General features: G+C 39.2%; 1 protein-coding gene across 1 annotated transcript in view; it reads left to right on the top strand.

Moving 5' to 3' along the window:
• The window catches only part of LOC127571919 (deleted in malignant brain tumors 1 protein-like), an 82,152-nt gene that overhangs the window by 20,869 nt on the left and 44,823 nt on the right, over nucleotides 1-16,460 (top strand). The gene's annotated exons all lie outside the window — the stretch shown is intronic.

The raw sequence follows: 16,460 nt of genomic DNA, 5'->3' as shown, positions 1-16,460 counted from the left end.
TAAGAAAAAATTTGACCTCTAATAAAGGCTTTGAAGGTATCCCAAACGATAAGACTAGAAATCTCTTCCGACGAATCCTCTTTAAAAAAAGAGTAATTTGTTTCTCCATAAATTTTAATTTTTTTTGATCAGATACCAAGGTTAGGTTAAAACGCCACAATCTGTTTGTCTGAGGGAGCCCAGGGTATCTTAAAGATAAAAGCATAGGACCATGATCTGAAAGAGCAATCTCTTTATAATGGCAAGATCGAACGGATGAAATCATTTGATTATCAATAAAAAAGTAGTCAATTCCGGAATATGTATGGTGAATATGAGAGAAAAAGGAATATTCCTTATCTTCTGGGTGCAAAAACACGCCAGGCGTCAATGACACTAGTTTTCATTAAAAAGATTGAAAAAATAAAGCTGATTTATTAGGAGCAGCTAATTTAGTGGATGACCTATCTAATTTGGGATCTAACCATAAATTAAAATCTCCTTCTATCACCAAAGATTAAAAGTTAAAATCTGGTAGGAATGACAGAGATCGTTCAAAAAAAACTTGGGTCATCCTGGAGCATAAATATTAGCAAATACCATTGCTCTATTATTTATTTTACCTGATATTATAATGAAACGACCATTAGAATCAGTTAATACCTTATGTTGATCAAATGAAACTGTCCTATCTATAAGAATTGAAACCCCTCTAGATTTAGCTTGAAAAGAAGAATGAAATTGGAGCTCATTCCATCGATTAAAAAAACGTGCAAAATCACAGTTGCGAATATGAGTTTATTGTAAAAAGATAATAGAGGCTTTTTAATATAGGCAAAAATCTTATTTCGCTTAAAAGGATGATTTGAGCCTTTCACATTAAAACTAAGTGAATTAATAACTCGATCTATTATAACATTATTTAAATGTAGGTAAAAAAAAAAGAATAATGAGCAAACCATTGGAATGTACCAGCAAAAAGTACTACAGTAGAGTTACAGATAAGGTAACTAAGCAGCAGATTTGGTGGACAGCCCAGAACAGCTTGCCAGGAAACGCCCCAACACCCCCCCCCCCACAACACCCAAAGAAAAAAGAAAACAAGCCAGCTAAGAAACAGCTGGCGCCTAACTAAAGACAACATAACCTCAATTATCTCTGTTCAAAAACTTCAAGCTTAGTAAAATTTCAACCCAAACATAATCAGATAAACAGAGAAACCACAGTTGCAATTGTAAAAAAACGTGTTCTTAGTTCAGTACAGCTTTACGTGTTGCTCTTTTCTTATTTCAAGCTATATTGAAAAAAAGATTTTAAAAAAAGAGCAAAGAGAAATCAAAAAACATAATCATCCCAAATATTAGGAAGTGATTACTAGAAAAAAAAGCGAAAGAAAAAAATGGAAAACAGAAAATGTTCATAACGAGAAATATGAAATCATCTAGTAGGAGTTTCCAGAAAAATCTGTGCTTCTTCCAACGATCGAAACCATTTTGCGACCGTTTTTTAGTATGATCCCGAGTCTTGCCGCGAATCGAAGTGACGGCTTGTACCCTTTCTGATAGAGATCCGACATAACCTTTTTAAATTTAATCCGTTCCTTCATAACCTCTGGTGAGTAATCTTCAAAGATTCTAATTTGACAATTTTGATGATGAATCATTCCTCTACGACGTGCCTGCCGAATTAGAAGCTCTTTAGTTTCAAAGTCATGGAGAGAGATGATAATAGATCTGGGTTTGACTTGCGTAGGAGGTTTTAAAAAAGGTATTCTGTGTGCTCGATCAATCCTAGGAAAGATTCTAGAATACCAGGGAATAACTGAGCCAAAAACTTTGCAAAAAAAATCGGTAGGTTGATTACCTTCAGTCTTTTCTGGTAATCCCAGAATTCGAAGATTGGATCTTCTGCTCCTGTTTTCTAAATCAGTAATCTTCAGTTTTAATCTTTCGTTGTCTTGGGCTTGCTTTTTTCAAAAGTTCTGTAAATCGTCAATTTTCCCCTCCAAAACCAAATAAAAGGCTTCGTTCACTTCAATTCGTCCTTCATGATCTTCCAGACTTCTTTGAAAACTGTTGCATAAACACATTTGTAAAACGTTTTGGTTTTCCGAGAGGGGGTGGAGTGAGTTACGATCAGGGCAGCGAGAGCAGTAATCCCGTCAATCACCGGTTTCGGTTTGATTAAGCAGATTTACAGCACTGAAGAATGCAAACATTTCTGTTTGTGGAGTGGGGGGAAGGTATTTAGTTTGGGAGAACAGCTTTAACAGGGGGCGTAGATTTAAGCTAATTTGCTGAAAGCATGGAGAGGAACTGGGAAAAAGATAATTCAGTCAACGACTTCAGGTGTATTTATTTCAAACTGACGAACATTTTGAATGGGAAATAAACGCGCGTTGATGGGTTTGTAAAAAGCCACATAAATCACAAAATCGGACAAAGAAATAGCTGAAGCTTTTAGCTGGGATATTACAGCACGAGGTGGCTGTTTCACACCACGCTACTCCCCTCACCCGTTCCCCTCACCTTACGCAATGGAATATGATACTCTGAAACGCCACGTTTAAAGTGAACTGCTCAAAGACTCCGGAATTGAGGTAGAAAAATACTTTATACATTGAGATTTTCAATCGTGACTTTTATCTGTACTAAAACGGGAAAAGACCACAATGTTCTGGGATCGTTTGAGGTGTGGACCTCCGACAGGCTCGCGCAGGCAACATGGAGCGACCGGGTTTCTGCTGACCAATATAGTTCTACCTACTTCCTTGTCATATTCTTCTACGTTAGTGACACCATGAAAGTAGAAGGCGCGTTGTATAAACGGGGTCATCATTCGACACAGAGTAAGAGGCAGCAGACGTCATTTCCGATGCTATTAGAAAAAAAACTTTCCACGTAAAGTAAGATTGATTGTGATTTTATTGAAGACTATGCTTTTTAAGATTACACGGTTTCTGCAATCCTTGCTGTTGGCTGCGGTTGCAGAGCAAGTTTACATGCTTCAGTGTGTTAAATGCGCAAAACACTGTGTGTGTGTGTGTGTGTGTGTGTGTGTGTGTGTGTGTGTGTGTGTGTGTGTGTGTGTGTGTGTGTGTGTGTGTGAGTGAGAGGGGGATGGAAGGAGAAAGATAGCGCATGTGCATGCGATAAAAACAGGGGTGGAGAAGGGTGAGTTTTTGTATTCACAGCTATGGAAAGGAGCATATGAGTAAATAAAAAATTATAAAGTCAAAGTTGTGTTTGTTGTCATATGCACGTACATGTATGCGCAAGTATAATGAAAAACTTATTCACAGCAGCATCAGGTAAGCAGAATTCACAAGAAAAACATAAATTAAGCATAAAATATGCACATTTTTACAAGAAAAAACACAATTTAAATAAAAAAGAAACCAAGTGCACCGTACTGTAAAATGATCAAAGTGGTCATGATGTTGCTATACTGAGATAGTCATTAGGGTTGTGCAGGTTGGTTCAAGCACAGAATGGTTGAAGGGAAGTAACTGTTCTTGAACCTGGTGGTTTGGGACTTTAGGCTTCTGTAGCTTTTGCTCGATGGTAGCTGCGAGAAGATGGCATGATCCGGATGGTTGGGATCTTTGATGATAGATGTTGACACCTTGAGCCAGCTCCTCCTGTAGGTACTACCGATGGTGGGGACCTATCTGCCTGTGATGTATTGGGTTGATTCTACTACTCTCTGTAGCTTCTTATGTTACTGTCATTCGAATTGCTGCAGTAGACCATGATGCAACCAGTCAGGATACTTTCAACAATACATTTGCAGAAGTATGTTTGGAGTGTTCGAAGACATGCCGATCCTCCATGACCTTTTATGTAAATAATCAAAGTGATTTCAAAAAGGCAAAATAAAAGTCGTTTAAGCTCTGTTGCATCCAATTTCTGGGCTTTTGGGCAATTAAAATGTGATTTCTAGGACACGCTTGCTCTCTCTCTCTCTATCTATCTATCTCTATCTTTCCCTCAAGGGCAAATTTTCTCAATTTTAAACAGTGTTTCAAATTTCCTGGAGCTGGTTTGCCATGGCGTAGTCATTTGGCAGTTCCAGAGGTTGGTAAATGCATTTTCAAGAGTAGGTCATGCCGATGTTTCACACCCTCAAAGTGATTTCCAGAGCGAATAACCGTGAGTGTTCCCACATGCATGGAAGACCTTTCTACGGAAGATATACCTTAATGCAGGGTACAAATATACAGATGTAGTCGGTATATTAATTTGAAATATTGGTACTGGAGAAATGTTGGTAACTGGCGTTTTACAACAGAGTTGCACTGCTGAATAATAGGTCCTTCGGCCCATGCGTCTGTGCTGACAGTCTTGCGTCTTTCTACTATCCAACTTGCTTGTAGTAATCCTCCATATGCTTTCCTCATTCTAGTACCTGTCCAAAGGCCTCTTAAACTCAATTCTGAGTAATATTTTATCTTGTTTTTCTAAAGCCGGAGCAGAAGTCACAATTAAAAATGTGCCAGTCGTTTCTATGTGTAGGGGGAACAGATAGAATTCCTAACGACGTGTCTCCTAAACTGAGAAAATAATAGTTGTATGGGTAGCGAGCGTAAAGAGTTTCAAACAATTGTCCATATTAATGTTCTTGAGCAGTATGTTTATGGAGCAACAGTGAAGGAGGGATTTCCAGATCTGCTTCTATGGAACGAAGTGAGTCGTGTGCACTGAGTTTCGGTAAGGGATATTTTGGAGACAGTGATCATAGCCTCATAAGATTTAGGTTAACTATGCAAAAGAAGAATTAATCCAAAGTGAGATTAATTAATTGACGACAATGCCCGAAAGTTTCATGCTCCAGATATTGTGGCTAGATCTATTGTGACATTCAAGAGACCCCTAAATAACTCTACAGTGAGGAAAGTTTCGGAAAGCTTTGGTAAAAGGGCTGGAATTGAACTATTAAGTTGTTCCAGAATGTTTCGAGAATATCCTTTTATTCACGCTGTTATAGGAGAACTGGGACATGGCTTAAAGCGAATTAGGATCTGCAGCATGACTTTCCTCTCCCCAAGATATTCTGGAGTTGTGAAGAAAGAATAAAGGTGTGTGATATTGGAACATTGTCGAAATAAAACATAATGAGACAGTTATCTTAGGATGCGCAAAAATTGGCATGAAACATCCCAAAGAAAGCAGAGGAGCAAACGTTCAGGCAAGGTACAGAGAGCTTCAAGTGTTCTTGTGGGTGGGTGGCGGGAGATATTACCATTGCACAGACTGAATGGCGAAAACGCCAAGGACAAGAAAAAGTTCTTGAAACATTCACAAGATTTTGTTTTCTGGAAGACTGAATTGAGCAAGTGGAGTTGATCCAGTGCTATAGCATTTCTGATACTGCAATCACAATACCAACACATCTAGCATTGATGTGGAAATAGTCAAAGTATAGTTAAGTAGAAAAATATATAACTGGAAGAGGGCTACGTTCAAAAGTCGGAAGAAGTATGCCCAAGTAGACATGATAAAATGCTGATGGGTTAGATCGTCAAAGAGAAGGTACTTCACGTATAACATAGAACAATGCGCAGTGTAAGGACAACGAGGGCATCCAATGCAAAAGAAATTAAACGTATTAAGGAGTAGCGTAGCTTTTTATTCAACTGGAACATATTCTTGATATCAATTTAATGCCATCAGCGGGCTGTAGAAAAACATATCAGCTACTAAAATAAAAATGAACCCAGAATTCATTACTCAGAGAAAAATATATTTGTACAACTAAATGGTCGAATAACAGTTTGTGAAAGAAATGCACTTGAGTATCCGAAGTCCATCTTATTAGAGTACGGATGAGTAATTCTCTGGCAAAAGTCGCTTCTATGATTGATGAGGTTTGATTTAACTCTATATTGTGTAGTGTGCCTATTTGTCATTCTATTGCATGTATGGTGACATCTGCAACGAGATTGACTGCTTTGTATTCCGTTCTGAGATGATTGTTAAGCTCAATTCTAAATATGAACTCCTCGGCATATGTGAAGTGCTACAAGTCCCATACCAATCCGTGCCCATCAGGTCCTTCCCCCGCCCAGACAGCTCCTCCCTGTTTGCCAATGCGAACGTTTTGCCTAAAATGGCAACGATGTCAGCTATTGGTGCACCTATTTCTGTTATCTACAGTTAAAATTTCAGAAGTCATTTCTGCCCAAGAGCATTCTCCTGGTAAACTGATGGAACCGTTGTCGGATGAATCTACCATCTAGCTTAAATATATTTTATCCAGACATCTAACAATGATAGTTACATCTATGTCCTTCCAATATAGTGAAACGCAATGGCTGCAAGTACTCTTGTTGGCTCTGCAAATTCCAAAACGTAAGTATCTCTAACTACCATTTTTTGACGAAGTGGATGCTGAAATTTATATTTCCAGAATGGGTCCTTTTTTGATATGTTTCTTCCATAGGAATCGATTGTAAGGAATCTATCGCTCCCTCTCTGATTATATTTTCTTTGTGTTACTCTCTTTCTATCGGCAACTATGTTTAAACTTGCAGCTGTTCATTGTTCAGAAAGAGATTGGTCAATCCCCATTTACCAAAGTACGTCAAAAAAGGAGTCTTGTCCTGTTCTTATTCTGTGCACTGACCAGGGATAATATTCCTGTACTTACCAGTTGAGAAGGATTTACACACTTACTTGGATCAAACACATTAATGTCCATGTTTTATTTAAATGCGATTGATAATAGCAAATCATTTGTCGTTTTATTGGAGGGTAATATTTGTTCCTCGTATAATATGCTAGGTTTAGTTATGATCTACGAGAATAAATCGATTTTAAACCACCGAATTTATGTTCTATTTATGTTCTGAGATATGCGGAATGGATTTTCATTTAGAATCTACTTAAAAGAATATAGTTCGATATTAATTGACTGCGGTCTTGTAATTCAATAACTTGATATTTCAATTGTCTCTGGCGACTCACTGATATACAGAGACAAATATTAGTGATAATATGTATCTTTAAAATATTCAGCTGGTTTTAGTTTTCAGTATTTCAAGAGAGAACAAAATATCCTTATGGTAATAAAACTTTATATTCTAGTTTGACCTCAACAGATGCAAAGATATTTTGTTTGTAAATACGAATTTGCTTCTTTTCCCTTGTCATTCCCATTCTATTCATTGGTTTGAACAATGAGATCGTGTAACCAAATTTAATCAACGATTTGCCGTTGATTTAAGAATAGTTTATAGTTTCAACCAGTGCAAGTTGCTGCCAGATTTTTTTTCACCATGGTTATCATTCCAAGCTGGAGATTTTGGCGATATAAGGCAAGTTATAATTCATCTGAACCTCGAAGCTGTCCCTCACGTCCTTGAAATGATTTAATTCTATCGGTAAACTTTCTCACCAACATCTGCAACAAATATTTCAGTTTTCATTATCGCAGCAGGAAGTGTTCTAGCGATCAGTAACTTCACTCCAGAATGGTCCTTCTTCTAGTTTTCGCTAGGGTCAAGTTGACGAGGTTTGAGCATTTATGCGTCAGCCGTGACACAATCGATAATATTCTTACTCCTAAATCAGAAATCACTGGCTAGTTATATTTCCAGTCACTACTGCTCCAGATATCTTGGCTTAAACTAAAGTGCAGCAACGTTTGATTACTGTCGAAAGTGCCATTTTCTTGATTCTTTAGCTGAGTTGGAAAAGCGTTCCATGGCCTTATGCCACTGTTTGTCACTTAGTCAATTCTATTAAAATGTTTGACGTTTCTCTTTATTAAACTTCATTATGTATAAATTGCCTGTCATGTTTCCTGTATAAATTGCCTCACTATTTATTTAAAAAACATAGGCTGTTCTGAGTGCTGCGAATTGAATTGTATTATATTTTTGCTTATCCCAGCCAATTACGCTGGAGATTCTTTTTGCCAGCTCATGGTAATGGTCAAGGACAGCCTTACTCTTTCCCAACACCAACGGGTTAATTTGTTTAAAGTTATCTGCCAACGTTTTGGCGCCCTGAAGATACAATTTGAACTAGCAAAATAATTAGGAATTCAACGGGTTTCAAAGGAAATTTCAATGACTTTCAACATTTTTTCGTATTCCATATTTAATGTTATTCTTGAAGGAATTCATTTCCACCTGAGTACGATATAATAGCTATATTTACCCCCGATACCACCCCCTTCTCTTCCCATTTTGAAACATTTCCCGAAGCATGTTAAGTAAGATTTTGCCAAGATATTTGGAAATAACTCATTTTCAAAAATTGTTTATTTAAATTCCGTCCTTTGAAACGCCTTAGGACGTTTTACACTGAACATTTTGCTGAAGGGGCTATATTAAATCAAGTTGTTGTAATTCTTCACGACCTCTCATTAAAGAAAGGATTAATATGTTTTGCCGAAACATCACTGTCCGTAGCGCGGGTTGCAAATTGAAAACCATCAAAGTGGAATCGTCGGTATTCCAACTGCATGAAATGGCAGTAGCTGAACCGTATAAGAAACACAGGTCACAACATCATCATTGACAGCAGCAAAATTCCTGATTTCTCTGCCCCAGGAAGTTGTGTATTTCATTTGAAAGTAAAACAACGCAGATGCTGGAGTGTGAGATAACACCAAAAAATGTCTGAAATATGCTGAAAACCAGGCAGGGTACGTGCAGCGAGAAAGCGGGTTAGATCTCACGTCGATAATCTATCATCCCAATCGCTTTTGTCCGTGTATTTTATTCCATCGCAATATGGATTAATATTGAAAATCTTATTCACCTACAGTAATTAAACAAAAATGGTTCGAGTCAAATATAAGAATTGTGTTCAGGATTGGCTTGAACTCGAATCGTTAACATCTATTTTTTAAACAAAAACGGAAATGCTGAAGGAACCTGGTCAGTCAAGCAGAATGGAAAGAGAAACCATTCAACCTTCCCGGTCGAAAACATTTCACTAGAACCGAGAAAAAGAGAAAGCAACTTGATCCCTTCATGCTATTTCCCAAAGGAGTGCATTTTTCACATGTGTAGGATCTAATAGAATTTTTTTCTGTATCCATCACTCGTCTCTCACCACATTTTGAAAACTTATCCAGAACATGCTGTAAAGAAACATTTTAGTTGGATCACAGATGCAGATGCTGGAATCTGGAGCAAAAAAAACAGCAAACTGTTGGAGGAACTCAACCACTCAAGCAGCCTCTCTCCAGGGCGATGCAGGGTCTCGACCCAAAACGTAAGCTATCCGTTTGCCGACGTAAATGGTACCTGACCCGCTGAGTCCTTCCAGAAGTTTGTTTTCTTTTGATTTCAGTTGGATCGACTTGCTTTCTCAGTTCTAACGAATGGCCTTGGACCTGAAATATTAACTGATTTGTCTTTCCGAAGACGCTACTTGACTGGCTGAGTTCGTTCGGAATTTCTGTTTTCATTTCAGATTTCTGCATCCCCAGTTTCAGTTTTTCCAAAGTCAATTTCTCAATCAGTCTTAAAGACTCGGCAAAATGTGGTGATAAAATCAAGTCGTGCAGCGCTCTCGTCAAGATAGATTGGCTCAGGAGCTGAAGGAAGAAATCAGTTGAAGCCGGGATGACAGCCGACAGTGAAGTGCAGTGACAGATTCTGGAAAAATGAATGAAAATCACCGGAAATCTTATTGATTGGAGACAGTGCTCAATACTAACCGAAAAACAGTTGGCATGGCATCCTCTTAAATCATAATATGTTTTGCTTATAGTTAAACCTGGGCCACAGGACGAGCTGCAGCAGTCAATTTACTAATAAATTGGAATTTTATAAATATGAGATAATGGAATTCAGAAAACATAAAATGCTGGAAACAGCAGGTTATTCGGCATCTGTAGAAAGAGAAAAGAAATTGAAATTTCAGATCAGAGGCCCTTCAACAGAACTGGGAAAGAGAGATAAAAAATGTAATTTTAAATTTGCAAAGAAGATGACAGAGGGGGAATGGGGCAATGGGATTATTTACTTCGGGTCAAGGGGAACAGTTACTTGCTTATTATAATAGAGTTGTCGTTGAGCAATCCCTTCAGTCGCCTACACTCTCTCCATATTTCCCTGTCACCCAGCAACTCTCCCTCTCTCATTCACGCCTCTTTCGTTCTTTTAATAACAATTTTAATAACAAAAGCTGCAATCTGACCTGCAGTTATTTACGGTGGTCAATTAACCTGCGTTTACAAATTGAAGCACCATGCGAAAATGTAAACAAAAAATGTTTGCCCATTAAGGTAATCTCCGTGTAGATCCCTTTGAATGTGATCATGTTAATGTTCAGGTACTTGTTATAAATAACCGGACTATTCACAAGTATTCAAAATATCTATCAACCCATTTCTATTTCAGTCCTGGCAATCCCATCATCGGCCCAACCTCCCAACCGAAGTGCAAGAGTTCAGTCAGGAACTGATGGAGGTAAGTGCTTTTGCCATTTGGAGACAAAGTGTACAAGGAAATGAATGGGAAGCATTTATTGTTGTTAAATTTGATTTAAAAATCTTGTTCCGAAGAAAGCTGCAATCTATCCTTTTTTTTCTTATTGATTGTCTGGGATCCTGCTCTGAGACGGGATGATGGAAGATTTAGCTGCCGTTGACAAGTAGAATCCGTTATCCCCTGCAAAATGCTACTTCAACCCCCTGTGCCCCTCTCTGTCTTCCTTTTCACAGACATTCTGATGAAATTGATCCCGATGGATATTTCTTTCATTGAAGATCTATCGCTTCCACAGTGAGCTGACGGACGTGTGTAGGTTTGTTCTGAAATAGTTGGGCAAGGGTTTGAGGCGAGTGCTGCCGAATCACAACCGTTTGTAGAAGCAGCTGAATTTTTGAGGCTTAAAGCACCACTTGAGTTCTGTGTGAAAGTACTCCAGAGGTGCCATGGGTTAATACAATGTGAGATATGATTTACTTCACAGAGTCAGCCCTCACTTGGATGGAGGAAAACGAAAACAAAATCAGTGAGGGTAAATTCGAAGTTTGTCCATTGATTTGCACGGTAATCCCAGATCAGAGGACAGGACAGCTCCATTATGACGGCAGAGAAACCATGAAAGTTTGCCAGATAGAGCAAAATTTCCGGGATCTAAGACTTTCTGAAATTTAGGAATTCCTGTCATTTAGAAAGATTTTCCCTCTTTTAACTACGTTTTGAGTTGTAAAATAGTTTCAGTGACATCGAACTGAAATGAGAACTGAAATTCAGTCCACAATGAGAAGAAAAGGTGTCTTAGGGTTACAGTAGAGAGCCTTAAGAAAGGAATGAAGTTGTGCGGCCACCACCAGGTCCGTCCCGACGATCAAGCACCTAACTAAACTATACGTTCACTAATCAACTTCCTCGATTCTCCTGATATCCACCTTCACTAGGAGCAATTTACAGTAGCTAAATAACATAACAACCAGCACATCATTATCACAGTGAAATCCTTGGCGGCAGTATCTATATTTCATGACTTCTAACAGTCCCCAAATCGAGGTCCGCATCCAAAGACATTGATGATTTGGCAAACATTTTAAACGTAATCCTGCACAAATATATTGCAGAAATGTATTGCATTGAAAGAAATGTTAACTAATGTATCAAAAAGGGGATCCGATTCTGCTGAGTGTGAGACAGAGTTTCTTCTCGAACTACTTTTATATCTGTGTAACACAATGATGAGAGGATTGACCGAAGTATTTCAAAGTGTTTAGATTGAGTTAAGGCTGCAGAATCTTTAGAATATTCAGATTTTCCCGACGCCATGTCTTTGCTTTGGGTGCGGTAGGATTGCGATTACACAACTGGAATAGAAATGCCGAGGCCCTGTCGTCCCGAAATCAATTTTCCCTTTCCGTCCGCTGTAAATAACACAGTGCCACAAGGTCGATTCGAACAAATACCTTTAATAGCAGTGCACCGCTAGGAGAATTCTCTTCAGCACTCACTAAGAGTCGTTTCCCGAGTTCTCCCCGAACAAAGGGCAGACAGACATTTATACAGGAATTGTCACGCACATCCCATGCAAACGGCGCCGCGAGTTTCGGTCAAGCTATAGAGATCCAGAGACAGCTATCACACCTCTTGTCTTAGTATAATTGAGTTATAATCAAGGCTTTCAAAGGCAGGTATCACCCTTCATTTTTCAGACCAAGTCTTCACCTCGATGTTAATTACACTCAGCATCGCCACCGTCTGACATATCGAAATGGTTCGTTACCCGAAACAAAGGCAGTTAACATACTTAACATTCCATCTTAACTAGTGGGTCAGCAGCTTGCTAGTCCTTGCTAAATAAATATAAATGCATATATATATATATTGTTTGCCAGTTATAGGTATGGTTGCAATTCTTAACCCTTCACTTCCTCAACCCGACCAAAGATCCAGAGCCATGAGATGAAATTTCACCCGGGGAATTAAAATATGGGTGTTTCCGTGCATCTGGAATTAAAAAGCTATTAAAATGCCAGAGTTTGCAAAAGCCAACTGCTTCACTAATAAGGGAAGGGAACCTGCTGGCTTTTACTCTGATAAGAACCAGATTGCCGGCGACACCGTGGCGCAGCCAGAGGTGCTGCTGCCTCATAGCTCCAATGATCCCATTCAGGTACGGACTCGGCTGTCACTGAATGGCGTTTTCAAATTCTCTGACTGCATGGGTGCTTCAGCATTCTCACACACCCCAAAGACATGCGGATTGGTAGGTGAATTGGCCTCTGCAAATTGCCTCTAATGTTTAAGTGGATTATAGAATCTAAGGGAAGATGGCGGGAACATAGAGAAGACATTATAAATGGGTGTTTGATAGTTGACACGGATACGGCCGAAGAGCCTGTCTCCGTGCTGTATGACTCTATGTCTCTGATCGGTGTGTTCCTCTGATGCAGAGCAACAACCTTATTCTTATCTGTCTTAGCAGATTCCTAAAATACTGGTGGTGTACGTTTAAGGATGGACAGCACACAGTTCTATGTTCAAAATTATCCACATCTTATTACTTAGAAATATCTTTCATAAAAAGACTACGAAACCTTTAACAAGCACGATGCACATTCCTTAAGGGTGTAATTTCCACGTCCTTGGATTCTAAACCACTGCACTAGAACTTCATGAATTCTACATAAAATACTGTTTTCAAGAAATGCAAAATGTTTATCATGAGCACCACAAATGATCTTGGGTCAATGCATGTGGGCACATTTCAACAGTACGGGACTGGAGCCACTGAAATGGAAAATTCCATCCAACCTTGTAGGCACAATATTCCTTACCTATTGGTCGTTGGTTGTTTCTTTTCGCTGCACTGTGACTCCAAATATTTTGAATTTTAGTGCCGCAGTTATTGGATTTGGGATTTCGATGCGGATGCATGTAGATCAACACTGCTTGGGAAGAGGGTGCACTGGCAATTCCAGGTGTACTGTGAACCTCCAAATATTTCAGGGCCACATAAAACTTTGTAAAGGCAACCACTTCAACTTCCGAACTGCGATAACAATTAACAAGGAGAACTAGCAAACTACGTTTAGTTTACCCTGTCTGTGACCATAATGTCTTGTATGATTCAGTGCAAACAGAACACGTAAGCATTTACATGGCAATCGAGAACGTTCGTATACTATTCCAAGAAGATTGACTTTTGTCATGTTTTGAGATACCTTTATGATTCTTAAACGAGTATTTCACTTCAGTTCTCATAACGAGTCTTTGTTTGAACTGTTTCATTTTTTAAAGAGTTCGAAATTAGATTGGTTGGCCCGCAAGCACCGTGTGTTGGGGATCTGAAAGTGTACAACCAGGACAAGTGGAACTCCCTCTGCAGTCATCAGTGGAATTCAGCTGTTGGTAAAACGGTCTGTAGGCAGATTGGATGCGGGTCGTATGACACAGTAATAATCAAGCCCATAATATCTGAAGAGAGCGATATTTTATTGGACAACTTTATGTGCAAGGGAACCGAGACTTCTTTGGCCATGTGTCCTTCAAGTGCCTCTAACCAGGAGTACTGTGAAACTGGAGCAACTGTTAACATTTTTTGCCAAGGTATTTATTTTATTGCATTTTGATAAATGTTCTCGTTTTCTTATTAAAAATAATTTATGGAAATTGCTCAAGAACCTCTTTGCCCTCACACATAGTTATTGTTCTCTGCTGTGCATTCAAGGCAAGTCGCCTAACCTGAGCCAGGGAGGAAATATTCAGCAAGTGTGCACAGCTCAGGTGTTCATTCTTGGCACAAAATGCATGCTAGGTTTACCTGAAATTTTCATCAGAATGCACCCTCTTTGGAGAGTGAGTTGCTGGCAATAGCGCCTTGTGAATGTTTATAGCAATGCTGTTAAGCTTTGCTGTTTGGTTTCCGTCTTTTGGCCCCTGGTTGTGTGTCACTCTGTTGGTTGTCTTGCAAACGTCTTTTTGAAGTCCTAGCGAATGCAAACACAACCTGCTGCCCGCTCTCCCTCATTAACCTGATCCGCAACAGGTACGGAATTTTGAACCTCCGCATCTGAGAACCGGGCCTTAAGTACCATGTGCATCAATCCCACTCCCGAAACCTTTGAAACCTGGTCGCTGTCAAGGGCCTTTGAACAGTTCTAAATCTCACGATTAGTTCAAATTGGTTCAGGCAATAAATAAATAAAAACGATTCCAATGAAAATACCTTAAACTTCCAGTAAGTAAAAATGAACAGAAAGTATAGCACAGAAAAATAAGTACTGTATTTGCATTTTTTTTTTGCTTTGGCCCGTCATTGGTCTGCTAAGCGGAGGAGATAGATGCGAGGTACACCCGGCCTTTCTCTTTGCAATATCGGTATTCCATTGCTGAGCTGAGTGCTGAGTCCTGCGGTCCACCTGGACGTTAGATGCTCCAGAATCGGGGAAATAGTTCTCAGTGGAGCCACCAGCAGGATTATGTTGTGATCCGGCCCAGTTTGGTAGTTAATTATTGGGCAAACAAAATTCATGCCTAACGTTTTTAGTCGTTCATCAAAATTTAATCTATTGGCTTTCGAGTTGAACATGTTCAAATGATATCGCGTCGTTTCATTTCTCTTTGTTTCTCCTTTTTCTCTTTCATCCAACTTTTTGCGTAATATTGACAATCATGTGTGTATATTTTAAATGTTTAGCATAATGGCGCCGGTAATAGTATTCCAAACGAAACTTCGAAGTTCATTTCAAGAACCTGTTGTTAAATTTTAAATTGAAAGGACAATGATTTTCTCAAAATAAATCTCACCATTTGCAATGTTTGACGAGTGTAGAGTTGAAAAGTGTGGCAATGGATTCGCTTCAAGTGATGTGCGCCCCAATTTACCTAGAAACACTTCTTTCTCCATCTAAGCTTTCTGTCTATTTTCAAAAATCATATCTTAAACTCAACAGGGCTGTGTATGCAATGGATAGTCAATCTCCTGCCACTCACTTTGCCCCTTCAGGCACAGGAATCCGTTCAGGCAGGTTACGAACCAGAAGAAAGGTAGTCGGCAGTGAAGACCAGTGGTCTTGAATTAGTGCAGCGTATGACATTGCACAAAAGGGCAAAGGGGGAAAAGAGAAATTTACAATCCCATAGTTAGAAGGAGAGAAGTGCATTTTACTAATTTTACCTATGTCTCAATGCGTGATACCTAGTGCGATAGGGTAAAAGTGATTATACAGAGGTGACAAAACTTTCTGCGAGATATTGGTTGTTCGTCGGCGTAGGTGTGTTTTGGGATAAGTAAAAGTGGGCGACACGAATAACTGAATTTAGTACACCTTATGATTTCAGGGTGCACATCAGCAACAACCATGGAAATGCTTCTGTGACTTTTCAGGCGGGACTATCATTCTAGAATCACAGAATATTGCTATATGGCGGAAGAATTTTGGCCCGCCACACTCGCAGCGGTGTACAATGACAATTTAAGTTAATGCGTCATTCCGAATTACCAGTGATAAAGTAATGTTTGGAGAAATGTAATATCTGATATTCAGAACAGTTTATCATTGTAGACTCAAGAGATTCTGCAGATGCTGGAATCTGGAGCAACACACACAAAATGCTGGTGGATCTCAGCAGGTCAGGCAGCGTCTATGAAGGGAAAAACAGTCGGCGTTTCGGGTCAAGGTCCTTCATCAAGATTTCATTAGCCCTTCATCAGACCCTTCATCAGTCTATCATTATAGTTTTACATAGAAGTCCAATTAAACACAAGAACACAAGAAAATAGAACATGGTGTAGGCCACCTGTCCCCCCAAGCCTACCCCGTGAGCAGCAGTTACTTCAGTTTAATATTCTATATTTTAGAGAGAAAGTGAAGGATTTTCTCTGTCACTTCCCCTCCTCACCTTCGATGTTTCCATGTACGTGAGCTGAGTTAGTTGCCCTGTGCTCCTCCAGCGTACATCAAACTACACGACTCCTCTTCTCATATAGTTGTACTGTATTTGTAGTGTTTTCTTACCGTGTTAATTAAACACGCTCAAAAGT

The sequence above is a fragment of the Pristis pectinata genome, chromosome 6 (genome assembly GCF_009764475.1).
Source record: "Pristis pectinata isolate sPriPec2 chromosome 6, sPriPec2.1.pri, whole genome shotgun sequence".
In the NCBI taxonomy this organism is placed as follows: domain Eukaryota; kingdom Metazoa; phylum Chordata; class Chondrichthyes; order Rhinopristiformes; family Pristidae; genus Pristis; species Pristis pectinata.
The sequence above is the reverse complement of the archived record's forward strand: the minus strand, read 5'-3'. Positions and strand labels throughout refer to the sequence as shown.